Source organism: Meriones unguiculatus, chromosome 6 (assembly GCF_030254825.1).
Source record: "Meriones unguiculatus strain TT.TT164.6M chromosome 6, Bangor_MerUng_6.1, whole genome shotgun sequence".
Classification (NCBI taxonomy): Eukaryota; Metazoa; Chordata; class Mammalia; order Rodentia; family Muridae; genus Meriones; species Meriones unguiculatus.
Window position 1 is genome coordinate 123,743,657 of NC_083354.1, and position 13,780 is coordinate 123,757,436.

Sequence of the window (13,780 nt, forward strand, 5' to 3'; positions counted from 1 at the left end):
GGCCATAGTAGAGGACAATGCAGCCACTTTTGATTGAACTGATAGACTAAGATCAGAAAGGAGAGGAGAACCTCCCCTATCAGTGGACTTGGGGAATGGCATGCAAGCAGAGGGAGGAGGGAGGGTGGGATTGGGAGGGGAGGAGGGAAGGGCTTATGGGGGGATGCAGAATGAATAAAGTGTAATTGATGAAAAATTAAAAAAAATATTATCCCCCTTGGAGGTCTGAATACATCCTTCTGTGCATGTGGAGTCTGCCCCAGTGTTTGGCATATTGAAGTACCAGCATTTCTGAGCTGATTTCTCTTCCCCAAAAGCTGCCCATCTCAGGATGCTCAAAGTGGGTTGCTTTGTTTATTTTGATTGAGTCTTCTGTGTAGAGCTTCTTTTCACCATTTCTCTCCTTAATCCACATTTATTCTCGGAGTTAAAATTGAAGGCCACTTCTTCCACTGTGCCACCAGACTGCCCAGACACATAGCTGTCCTTGCTCAGCTCAGACTACCTGTCATTTCTCACCTAGTTTAAGAACAAAGTTTTCATCATAGTATTCTGATGATTTCTGCATACATCTTCACTGACCACGATAGAGCCTTCAGAGTTTCTGATTTCATTTACCCACAAGGTCACACTGAGTGAGTGAGTGTGTAAACACTGAAGGAGCCACTCGTTTTAATTCTCATGTTTTGGATTTGAGTTGTGGGTTGTGTCATGATTTATTTGTTCTTGAGGAATTGCATTTGCACCCACAGGACAAGTTTTACCTGGCACTTTTGAGTTTATAGTTCATCATGTGAGCAAATGCTATAGTGTAGTTTTTTTTGTTTTGTTTTGTTTTGTTTTGTTTTGGGGGGTTTGTTGTTCTTTTGGTGGGGGGAGTATTGAGCAACAAATCAGTTTTCGAAATCAGTATTGTTTTCTAGGCTAAAAAGAAAATCTATGTTTGGAAAACTGAGTAAATCTTTTCATTTATACAAAGACAGACACACACACTGCAATACAAAGGTCATGTTTTAAAAAGAAAGTTTTTCTCCCTCGCATGGGATTTACACCAATATTTAAATTATGAAGAAACTTTGCACATCTTTGGACTGTGAATGACTCTCTGCATTTAAATTTAGATCCTGGACTTGCGCAGGCATGGAAACTTCTCAGTTCTTTCAGTTTCACTGGCAATGCTCTTCTGGGCAGAAGCAACGAAGACAATGAAGAAAGCTCGGCTAGGCATGCTAAACATTGCATAACAAGGCTCTGCAAATTGTGTGACAAGCAAGGGCTAGTTTCCCAAATTTACAACATGTTAGGATTATTTCTGTGAATTCAGATGTTTCTACCCAGGCAGGAGGTGTTGGGTGCAGCTTCGGTCAAGTGGGCAGCTGCCAAGGTTAGAGATAGGGAGAAACTGTGCATCTGATCACTGGAATATGTTTTAAATGCATGTATATATATTTCTTTATAAATATATGCATATATATATAATATATATAAATATATATTATATATATATGCAGCCACTACAGTAAGAGGGCATTCCTCCCACTCTAAGGCCTTGTTAGTTCCTTGTAAGTGTGCAAGGTAGACAGTTCTCCACATCTGGGGGAATACGACTCATCATGGTCACAGTGAGGTCAAACCTGCTCGTCTTAGCTGGCAGACCCTGGGTATAGCTGAGCTTCATTTTCCTCAGTAACCACAGTAGTGTTCGCCCGGGCATGTTGGAAACAGAAATGCTGCTCAGCCCCTTGTATGCTTTCAGCTCACTGTCAATGGTTCTACTGAGGCCACAGTGCATGATCTACTTCTTAAATTTTCATGTAATATTTGTATAAACTCTTTGAGAATCCCACAGGATGCATTTGATCATACTCACCCCATTCTTCCTACTAACTCATCCCAGATCCAACGACACCTCTTCCTAATTTCTTCTTTTTTCTTTTTTGGACTTCTATTTGTGCTTCCCATATACTCGGGGATATGGGGCCATGCATGGGCACATGGTCCACCTACTATTGGTCACACCCTTAAAGAAAATTGATCCTCCAAAAGAAGTCAGCAGTTGTCAATTGCACCTCAGCTAGGGTTGGGTGCTCACAAGACCCTCTTCGCCCCATAATAAAACACTGCTTCATCTTCTGCAGCCACAGCTGCTGTGAGCTCATGGGTACAGTGGCACAGTTATTAAAAAAAAAAAAATTGGCTAATTGGATGGAACAAAGCCACACACAGAAAGACACATTCTATATGCTCTCTCTCACACGTAAAACCTAAAATTTATCTATTTGGATGTGGATGGAGGCTGAGAGGGGTAGGAGATGGGAAGAACAGGAGAAGGTTGAATATGAGGTACTAAAATACTTAGGCATTTGAAACCACAAAGCCCACTGTAGTGACAAACTTTCTCCAACTAGGCCAAACCTCCCAATAGTGCCTCTCCAGGTGCATTAAAATCTATGATCCTATGGGGTCCATCCTATTCAAATCACCACAATGCTTAAACAGCTTAATACTTTCAATTGCTCCTCCTGGGCTGCTCAGCTGGTAACTGAGATTTTTAGCTGTCACAGAAAGGTGTTTATAGGTCTAGCTTTGTTGAACCTGTTGTATTTGTCAAGATGCCTTTGTCAAGAATGAGCATCATATCTTAGTATGTGTGTGTGGGGAGGGTGTGTTTTGACATTTGCCTCTGATGTTTTACATTCATCTACGAAAACACGTGTGGAAAATGGTACTATGCTTTTAGCATTGCATTTGTTGCCTAGCTCAGAATGGTTTTTAAGTGAAATCAATGGGCCTTTCAGATTTAGATATGTCATCTCTGAATTTATTTTCTTAATAATTTAAAAATCTGCATCTGGTTTCTTCTAATTAGGGATTTTGTGTTGGCTAGTTTTTGTCAATTTGACAGAAACTAGAGTCACCTGAGAAGAGGGAGGCTCAACTGAGGAATCGTATCTATTAGATTGGCCTGTGGGCATGCCTCTATTGATTAATAATTGGCATTCGAGGGCCCAGCATATTGCATGTGGCGCTGTCTCTGGGAAGGTGATTCTGGCTTATAGAAGAAAGCTGCCTGAGCAAACCATAAGGATCAAGTCATTAAGAATTCTCCCATGGTCTCCTCTTCGGTCCTGCCTCCAGAATCCTGTCTTCAGCTCCTTCCCTGGCTTCTGTCAATGATGGACTATGATTTTTAAGCTGAAATAACCCTTTCCTTCCCAAGTTGGTTTTCATAGAGTTTTATCAAAGCAATAGAGAAGCAGACCAGGAATGTGAATTAGCATGTGAATTAGCCTAAGCGAAGTGTGAGATCAAGTTTCTGTTTTAATCAAGTGACCATTAACTAGCTAATTAAGAATCTGCCAGGGAGGCATCACCATTATGGGAAGCACCAAGGAGATGAAGTGTCCTTGGTGCTGGTATATCTCAGTAGTACGTTAAATTACTGTTCACAAGTTAATGAAAAATGAATCAATGTGTCTGCACAACAGAAAGGAGCTAAACATCTCATCTGATCCTATGTTACCTAAGTTCTCATTGCTGTGAAAAGATATTTGACTGGAACAACTAAGAGGGAAAAGATTTATTTTGGCTCAGTCCATAATAGCATGGGTGCATGTGGGTGGTACTCCCACATCTTAGTAAATGAGGACTCCGAGAGCTCACATCTGAATGAAAGGTGGATATTGGTCCACCAATGCCCACTTCTGCAAGCGTGGCCTATATGTCACCAAGTGTCCATATCATCCATAAAATAGTCTCACCTGCTGGGATCCGAGTATTTAAATACATGAGCCTGTGAGAGACATTTCATACTCAAACCATGAGAGATTCCTTGAAGAAGTATTAAGCACCATGTCATTAGAAATATAACTTCTGCTTATTTTTTTGAAATCCCTTAAGAATTTGTCTGGGCTGGAGAGATGGCTCAGAGGAAGAGCACTGATTGCTCTTCCCAAAGGTTCTGAGTTCAATTCCCAGCAACCACATGGTGGCTCACAACCATCTAAACATGAAATCTGGTTCCCTCTTCTGGCGTGCAGGTGTACATGCTAACACACATTGCATAAGTAATAAATAAATAAATAAATCTTTAAAAAAAAAAAGAATTTGTCTGATTTAAAATTTCAAGTTTTGGAACTTCTATGGCAAGTAAAATTCAAAGTAGTTTTATATTAACCTTACGTGACATAAAAAGATCCCATACTCCTACCACATAGAGTATGGGATCTCAGAGCCTAATAGGTTATAAATGAGAAACGTTCAGACAACAAGCACCCTGCCCCCTCAGAAGTGAAGTGTGCCACCAGCAGTCTGACTGGATAAACACCATGCCATTGTCAAAGCAAAACACTCAAACAGCACTCAACGTAGATGGTTATGTGAATGTAAAAGTACTCATTTAGCCTTATTTCAAAAGCTTTTTTTTTTCCTTTGATATTTCAGTCAATGCATAACATTATGTAATTCTAGCATGATTGCCAAATACTAGTGGAAAAATATTCTAGGAAAGAAAAAGAGTGTATTGTTTCATGGTTTAACTTAAGGACAACTTAAATTCAAAGGAGAATACCCTGGGTGCAGCACTGTTTTTTGTTTGTTTGTTTGTTTGTTTGTTTTGTTTTTTCTCAGATTTTTTCCCCACTGATAACATCATCCAATGCCTTTTGTGGTAAAGGTAAAACTTTTCAAACATATGTGTCAAACACTTGGAGTGGTTCATAGACAAGTGCTATATTTGGTCACCAGTATTGATATTAATACATGATTTACTAAGACAGGAAAATTTAAAACTAAATTAAAGAAACAAAAAATAAAACAGGAAAAATACTATACATTTTAAGAATAATGTATTAATTATCGCTGTAAAACTTATTCATATATCTTGCTTTCATCTTAATGATCTGTTCAGCATTACTTAAAAACGACTACCATCTTTAGCTCTTCTGAATCTTTTCTACGATGAAAGCATTCAGGGCGATTTCAATGCATCAGTTATCAGTGTTCCTTCCCATCCGTCAAGCTCATGGATCTTGTGTAAGTAGCTTAAGCTGAGCAATGAGCAGAAACGGAATCTTGGCCTTGTTTATGCTTGACATTTTTCCTGTTTGCATTCTCGTTTTCAGTTAAAGCAAGATGAGTCATAAAAGACTCCTTTCTAACTTAGTAGATTATAGTTTAACAAAAAAAAGGAAGACATGAATTTTGAATGGGGGACGTATTAGGAAGGTTACATAGGAACTGTATACATGTATAAAATTCTAAACAATAGAGAAAAAGCATTAATACTGCTCATATGTTTCCTGTTCTAGTTCTAGCACATATTTTCCAAAGTCATTACAGAACAAAAGGAGGGAAATCATCCTGCTGGAGGCTAGGGCAGGAGGAGCATGGGCATGGAGAGTTTTCTGTTTGTGATGAAGCTCCGGGGTCTTTGTTTGTTTGTTTATTGTCTTCTCTTTGCATTTTATCCTTGACCTGTACCGCTGTTAAACACAGTAAAGCTGACCTTAGAGAGGCGAATTGTGAGGTTGGATGCTGGAGGAGTGGCATACTGACTAGAAAAGTTTGCGACCCTCCTTGTGAATCACGTGTGTCTTAAACTACACAGACCACAATGCTTTGTGTTCCGGCATGTTGAGTAGCACAGAGGAGAATGTATCCAGATGTACACTCCTGGGTCCCTCGATGGGTGGCTACACATTTCTGCTAGACTTCAGCCATTTCTTTATAAACATGCACACTCCTCATTCATTCTTAAATCCTAACAGGAAATTTAGTATTTGCTCTATGGTAGGGTATTGGTGGAAACAGTGCTAAGAAACTTAGGGATTAGTAAGGATAGGAGCCCCAGAAAAACAGAGAGAGAGTCCTTAAATATGAGTCACTAGCACATGAAACAAGAATGGGCAGAAACAGTATTTTAAAAGAACAATATCATTTTTAGTAATAATTCTGAATTAAAAATTGCTGAGAAACATTTAAAGAAATGTTCAATCATTAGGAAAATGCAAATAGAGTGTTATTCAAATGTTAAAAAATGAAATTACACAATTCACAGGTGAATGGAATTAGAAAGAAATCATTCTGGTGAGGTAAAGCAGACTCCCAAAGACAACTATTGTATGTTTTCTTTTATGTGTGGATATTAGTGTGTAAGCCTTTGGTATTATGGTACAACTGGTATAACCACAGAGGATAGATGTCAAGTAAGAAATCTGCACAGTGGTTCTCAACCTCCCTAATGCTGTAACTCTTTAATACAATCCCTCCTGTTGTGGTGACCCCCAACCATAAAATTCTTTTCTTTGCTACCTCATCACTGCAATTTTGTTACTGTAATGAATCATAATGTAACTATCTGTGTTTTCCAATGCTCTTAGAAAATCCCGGTGAAGCATAATTACCCTCCCCCCTCCAAGAGGGCTGCAATCCACAGGTTGAGAACTGCTGAACTAGCAGGGAGGGCTTTTTAGGAAGGGAAACCAGATTATATAGGTATGCAGAGAGGGGAGGAGGCTGGAATGGGAAGATTAAGTGGAGAAGGAAATGAAAGAGAGGAGAAAAGGGGGAACATGGGGGGAACAACTAACACTAAGGGCCATTTGAGGGGTCATATGAAAATTTACTACCATGGAAGCTTCATATATAAGAGGAATTTAAACGAAGTCAAAAAATAACAGGGAAGACATCGTCCCCACTAGACAACCTTGCCACCAAGCAAACCCTGCAGTGCCAGGAATGGTTTACACCTAGTTTATCCATTCACCGAAGAGGCCCTCGTGGAAAACCCCAAGCATCTTAGGCTGTTGCCAAGACTATCAGCTTCTCTCCACAAACTGAAGGTAAAGCCCTGTTGATAAAGACAACAGTCATGTATGTTCTTGAACAGGGAGAAGTTGAGCTTGTGCCTGACTAGAGGTTTCACTCTTACTAATTAGTGTTCACGATGTTGGAAGGTACTCTGCACAGCACCAGAGGAGACAGGTATTCTTCAAGCCAGATACAAACCCTGTTGCAACCACAACCTGCTTGCAAGACATGCTGGTGTAACTGGGGCATGTGGGAGTAACCAGCCACTTTCTGATTGGATTTAAGGCCAACACCATGAGACAGAACCCATTCCCATCATTGCTAGGGTAGCCAAGAACCTGAGGCTGAATCAGCTATGTACCTAGGGGAAAACCAAATCCTATTGTTCTGCTAAAGGAATATAGCAATAAAATGTCTCCTAATGACAATCTTCTATATACATGTCAGTGTTTTTCTCAGCCATCTTCAAAGAAGCTTCTTCTTACAATAGATGGGAACTGATAGAAGGACACACAAGAGAACAATAAGCAGAGAATCAGAGGCTTTGAACAGCCAATCCTACATGGGATGTCTTCATCAAAGCACTTCCCTCAGGGCTCAGGGAACTATGTGGATGAGCAGGGAGAAAGACTGTAGGTGCCAGAGGAAACACCAAGGAAACAGAGGTTGCCGGACACAACAAGACTACTGCACAAATGAACTCACAGTAACTATGGAGGAACACATAGGACCTGTACAGCTTCAAGCCTCGCAGGATCCCAGTGCTGAGAGGGGGAAGTGGACATGGGCTCCCATCTCTAATCAAGAAGCTATCTGCAACTGACAACCACTTGCAAAGGTAAACTTAATTTTCTCCAGTGGAGTCTCAGTATGTTTGTAAACCACAGTTAAGGGCAGGCCCCATTCCCAGCAGTAGATGAGCAACACAAATGAACTCAATGGTGTTTTTGTAGATTTATCTGTCTCATTTTTCATTGGCCCTTTTTTTTTTTTGTCTTACTAGTCTTTCCCTTGTGTATTGTGATTCCTGATTTTGTATGTGTGTGTGTATGTATGTATATATATTCATTTCTTATAAATATATATTTGTTTCTTATGTATTTCTTCTCGTTTTTATTTTGTTTTCTTTACCTGATTGTTTTTAGAGACTGAGACAGAGAGGAAGGGTGTGGAGTTGGGTGGATAGGGATGTGGGGAGCATCTAGGAGAGTTTGGAGGAGGGAAAGTATGATCAGAATATACTTTTTTTTAATAGAAAAGAAAAGGAGAGAAACCTTTAATTGGATGAATACAAAGCCACCTGTGAGATGTGTACTGCTTCAGCATGGGTCCTACATGCTTTCCTAAGGCCCAGGATACACACTTGCTCCTCAGGATGGCACCATTAAGAGTGGTGAACATTGAAGAGGCTGAGAGGGAGGTCTTCAATACTGGGGATAAGCCTATGAAGGACCAGGGGGTGAGGTATACTTTCAAGGATAAATATGTAAAGATGGAGGGTGGATTTTTTTCATTAGCAAATGTGAGGCCAACAAGGATCAGACTTACCTTTCTTCTTTTCTTCTTCTTTTTCTGTTTTTTTTTTGTTTGTTTGTTTGTTTGTTTACCCCTGGCTATGAGAGGAACAGTACTTCTGCCTTACCACAGGCTCACAGAAACGGGGTTAATTCTTTTCGGACTGGAACCTTGAAAGCCATGAATTAAAAGAAAACCTTTCTTTATTATCAGTTGATATTAGAGGCCCTTGTCACGGGGACAGAAAGCTAACACATGCATCAGATCACATTCTAATAAACAGAGTAAAAATTTTAAGTTAGAGAAAAGATAATCCTTAAAATGTCTAGAAAAAAAGATTTTTCACCAAAGATCTACCCACCATAAAAATGCTGGGGCTGGGAGTATAACTCAGTTGGCAGAATGCTTACCTAGTTCACTTCAAGCCATGAGTTCGATCCCCACCACGGCATAAACTAGGAGCTGAGACACATGCTTGTAATCCTAGCACCTGGGAGGTGGAAATGGGAGGATCAGGAATTTAGTGGTGTCCTTGGCAACATATCAAGTTTGAGGCCAGCTTGGGCTACATGAGTTTATGACAAAACAAGCAAACCCAAAGTGTCCTAATTAAATCCTGAGCTGCAAGAATGGCTAAAGACTAAAGAGTGATTTTTTTTAAATGTGTGTAATTAAAAAACAATGAATGTTTTCAGAGCATTTGAGTTTAAATGTAATTTAGTCCTACTCAAAATGAGGAACCTGTGCATTTGTGAGTGCTCTTTGCTTAGTTTTTCCTAACCTAACTCCCTGAAGTTGTTAGTGGGTACCAGAGGCTCAGGCTGACAGCGATGTCCTAGACAAAGCACCAGGGAGCTACGAGGAGTGAAGAGTGCTCTCCACAGCCCATTATACACACTTACTGGCTTAGACTCTAACCACGGTTCCTTCCCTCAGCCACTTAAGTTATACCCACAGGACAAGCTTGTTGTAATTCAGAGACAAAGAGTTTTCAGCTTTGGCTTCCACATGGGAAGTGACTTCATCTCTTCACCCCATAACCCCACAGTGGAGGATTCTCCAGATGATGTGAGATGCCAGTGGAACTGGATGGTGGGTGCTGAGTAGGCAGAAACTGATCAGTGATCCTTGTCGGCCTCACATTTGCTAATGGAAAAAAAAAATTCTCCATCTTTACATACTTATCCTTAAAAGTACACCCTGCTTCTGCCTAACAGAATGAGACGTTTTCCTACAATTAGGCATACATAGTGAGACCAGTTCTCTGAATATTCACCAGGGAAACTCCATTTTGCAGCAAGCCACTCTTTAGTTGTTCCATATGTTGGACTGCAGGAGAAGAACATTGGTCCATGGTGTGATGATGTTTTCCAAGACCAACAGAATTAGCAAAGGCCAAGGATGGAGTGCGTATAAACATTTCCCAAGGTTTGCTTTTATCTGTCCGTTCTGTTGCCCGAGTAATGGCACCTCTAATGCTTTCCTATTGTGTTTCACTCTGAACTGAGGTTAGCACCAATCCTGTGGCAGCCTCGGAGCCATGTGAAACAGAAACTTTGTGTATGTAGGATTTATGACTTTAGAAAAATGGAACTCTATGTACTTGTCTATTGTTTCTGAAGTGAGCTCCAATAAACTCATTTTATGTCTTAAGGATGAACTCTTTTTTGGGTGCTGATGTTGTCCCTATCAGGGGGAAGCATTAATTTTATGTCATTTCAAAACAAGTCATGCAGCAAAAGTGTCTAATCTTTTGACATTGCACCATGACATCACCTAAAATTGCATTCGTAGCTATGCTGGCATGCACGCAGCCTATGGCATGTGGGTTGGCCATACCTGACTCAAGTCTAGTCAGTTTCTAAAGATCTTACCATGTAATAGTGAGCTTGTGCAGAGACAACAGAGATTTCATCATGGCCCTGGTTTGAGTCTTCACAGTCTGGATTTCAGACATTAAACCTTAGAGTGATTTCTACAATTGTTCTTTGGCCCCTTAGGCTGATGCTATTCCCACCAAGCCTCATCTAAAGTGAGTATTCATGGGAAGATAAATATTCTGAACTTTCCCAAAAGCCCCTAAATGTTGAGTGAGATTGGCAGAGTAAAAGAGATTTGCATCTCTAAAAGCAGAGCCCAGAGCTTCTGGGCACAAGGCAGGTGTTTTACGAACCTTCAATTAGATCAAACGACTGATGTTATGCATTTTCTTTTCATGCCTCTGCTTCGGGACTGAAGGCATTTGGGATGTGGGAGGTGTTATAATGTTATGCAGTGTTTACCAGTTCAGATATCTCCATAAAAGAGGGCCCAACACTTAAAATTACAGCATGCACTGTGAGAATTTCGGAGTTCTATAAAGCTGGCTATGTCTGATTAACAAGGGTACGTGTACACTTGGCAGACATTAAGCAATACCTTATTTCTTCCATTGTCAATTGAAGTTCCTAGGGGCAATGCTTCCAGCAGTGCTATAACAGAGTAAGAAAGTGCCTGCTGTTCTGCAGATGCCAGGCTGCCTGAATGGGGACATTCCAAACTCATTGACTGCAGAGTTCTTGCAGAAGAGTAGCCAGCTTCCCCTTCATTCAAGAGAACAATGCCTCATTGTGGTGGCTGAAGAGAGGTTTCTGTTTCCTAGCTCTAGTCTCCCTCTGCTCCCTATACAAACAAACATGGCCTTATTGGGTTGCTTAACTGTATCACTCCAGGACACTGCCATTCAGTTAAAAATCAAATCACTGAGTTCAGAACTGTCTGGCACTTACCGGGATAATAATGGCCGGTCTTCATCTTTTTCTTTTGGTTAGGATGCTCTGGGGCCTATGGATTTATTGAATTCTTCATGTCAGCAGTGACCCAAACATTTAAAACTTTACCTTAAGAAGAATTTGCTTTTGGATAATGTGATGGCTATTCTTGGTTGCCAACTTGACTACATCTGGAATTAATGAAACGCCCAAAATAGAGGGCACACCTGTGGGGAATTTCTGCTTACTTCGAAGTGGGAAAATCTAGTTCTAAACTAGATCTTTGTGGTAGGAAGACGCACCTTTAACCCAATCTAATCTGGGCCGTGCTTTCTGTTGGAAGTCTATATAAGGACACAGATGAAGGAAGATTTTGCTCTTTGCCAGTCGATCTCTCCTTTCTAGCAAGTACCCTCCTTCACTGGCATTAGAGCCTACTTCTTCAGGATTCCAGTGCATACTGAAGACCAGCTGAGACATCCAGCCTCAAGGACGGAGCCACTGCTGGATTCTTGGACTTTGATAGCCAGCCACTGCTGAATTACTAGGACCATAGCCTGAAAGTCATTCTGATAAATACCCATTATATATATATATATATATATATATATATATATATATATATTCTTTAAGTTCTATTAGCCTAGATAACCCTGACTAAATACAGGTAGCCATAGATAAAAATTTTAATGTTTCTATATATCTACCTTATGATGCTCTTTCACTGTCTTGCACCTTATCTTAGAGAAATGACTAGTTCCAATTTCCCTTTCTTGAAATCAGGCTAACTACAAGTCACTTCAGAATCAATATCTGTGGCAGGTGGGCTGATAAATGTCATCAGCAGAGATAATCTGTTAGCAAAGAGTGAGACTTTTTCTAGAACACAATTGTAGGAGCTCACTAAATTGATGGGGGAGGGGGTCTGGATGATGGGTGTGGAGAATGGGCTAGACCCAGGAATCCCTCAGGGTTAGGGAGGAGGAGCTTAGTTGCTGAGGCAATCGCGCAGGTGCTAGAATCTACTATAACCCATAGTTTGAGAAAATGGTCTTTCTTCAGAAATGATTGATCTTAATATTTTCCTTCATTGGTCCTGGCAGACTTTTAAACACAATCAGACTTATAAGTAAATAAATTTAAATGTATATATTTCTACAAGGTACCTGAAGAGTTGAATTAAAAATATTTTGATTATCTCTCAAAACAGCTTTAATAACTTTCATTAAATTTGTTTTTTTGAAGATTTCGTATCTATGTATTAAACACTATGATTATGTTCACTCTGCACTCTTTTTCTCCCACTACGGTCAACCCCCTTCAACAAATCCTTTTTCCACTCTGTGTCATTATATATATTGACCCACCAAGTTTAACCAGGACTGTCCAGGGCTAACCGTGTTTGGACTTTTCCTTTGGAGCCTTGTGGGCTTGCCAGGTGATAACAACTGAAGAAAACTGACTTCCTGTTTCTGAGAACCCACCAGTAGTCAAACATTCTGCTGGGAAGAGTGGGGCTCTTCCAGAAGCCCTTCCATGTGGGGCTGGTTTTTGTCCTGGCCCAGTACAGGCAGCCACAGCTGATGCAAGATTGTGACAGCAAGTCGCTAAATCAGCTAAATGCTATCAGGGATAATAGCATTTCATGGCTTATGTCCCTGTCTTTTTTTCTCTGGCATGCTTTCTGACTCCTCATATGTTCACCAAGCCTTAGAGGGGACGATATGAATATTCTCTTTAGGGCTTGTTATGGGTTCAGTAATAGCCACACTCAAACTGACTATTTGAACACCATACTCGGATTGATGGAAGTTTATTGACTGCTGAACAAAAACTGACTGGTCAGGGCCGTAATCTGGACTCCGGAGCCAGACTATAATGTTGGTCTGTATATATATATATAGTTGGTCTGTTATATATATATATATATATATATATAACAACCAGGTAACAAAACTGTAACCAGGTGTAGGAAACAAACTGCAACTAGGTAATTGCAACCAGGTGTCCAGGTGTAGCAAGCAACATTACAATATTTTGACTAGCTAGACAAAGCGTTTCTAACTGACCTTTAGTTCGATTGGTTCTGCAGTTTGGGGACTTCATAAAGTATCCAGGTAACAAGTATACAAAGTTTGAGAAATGAAACCATAGAGACATAATCATTGGAAGGCAGAGTCTGAACACTTGAATTTAATTTTACCTTATAACCAAAATGGAGACTTCGAGGCAAAATGGCTTCTGATATGCTAAAAGCTACAGTAGGTGTTAACAGAGGAGCCACAGTTATGCTAAGAACCGAAGTAGGTCTCAACAGGGGAACTATAGCGTGTAAGCAGGTTACAACAGGCTGAGCATTCTACTGCCCCTAAGTCTCAGCATGTTGAGCTACCATGAGTCTCTGTATTCCTTCCTGCTCATTGCAAAGAGACGTGATGGAGACTATACTTCTCTATGGGCCTAAAATAACTATTTAAAAGGCAGTTTGGTGGCATATCAATTTAGCAACAGTACTGGTAAATTTCCCCTGGGGACTAAAGCCTCCTCAGCCATGGGTCTCTGACTGGGTTTCCAGCACCAGGCATGAATTTCCTGCTGTGGAGCAAGAATAAATCCAATCAGAGTACAGTTGGCTACTCCTGTAACAGTTGTGCCATTGTTGCATCAAGGGTCATATCTGATTTCTTTGACTGTCACATAACGTT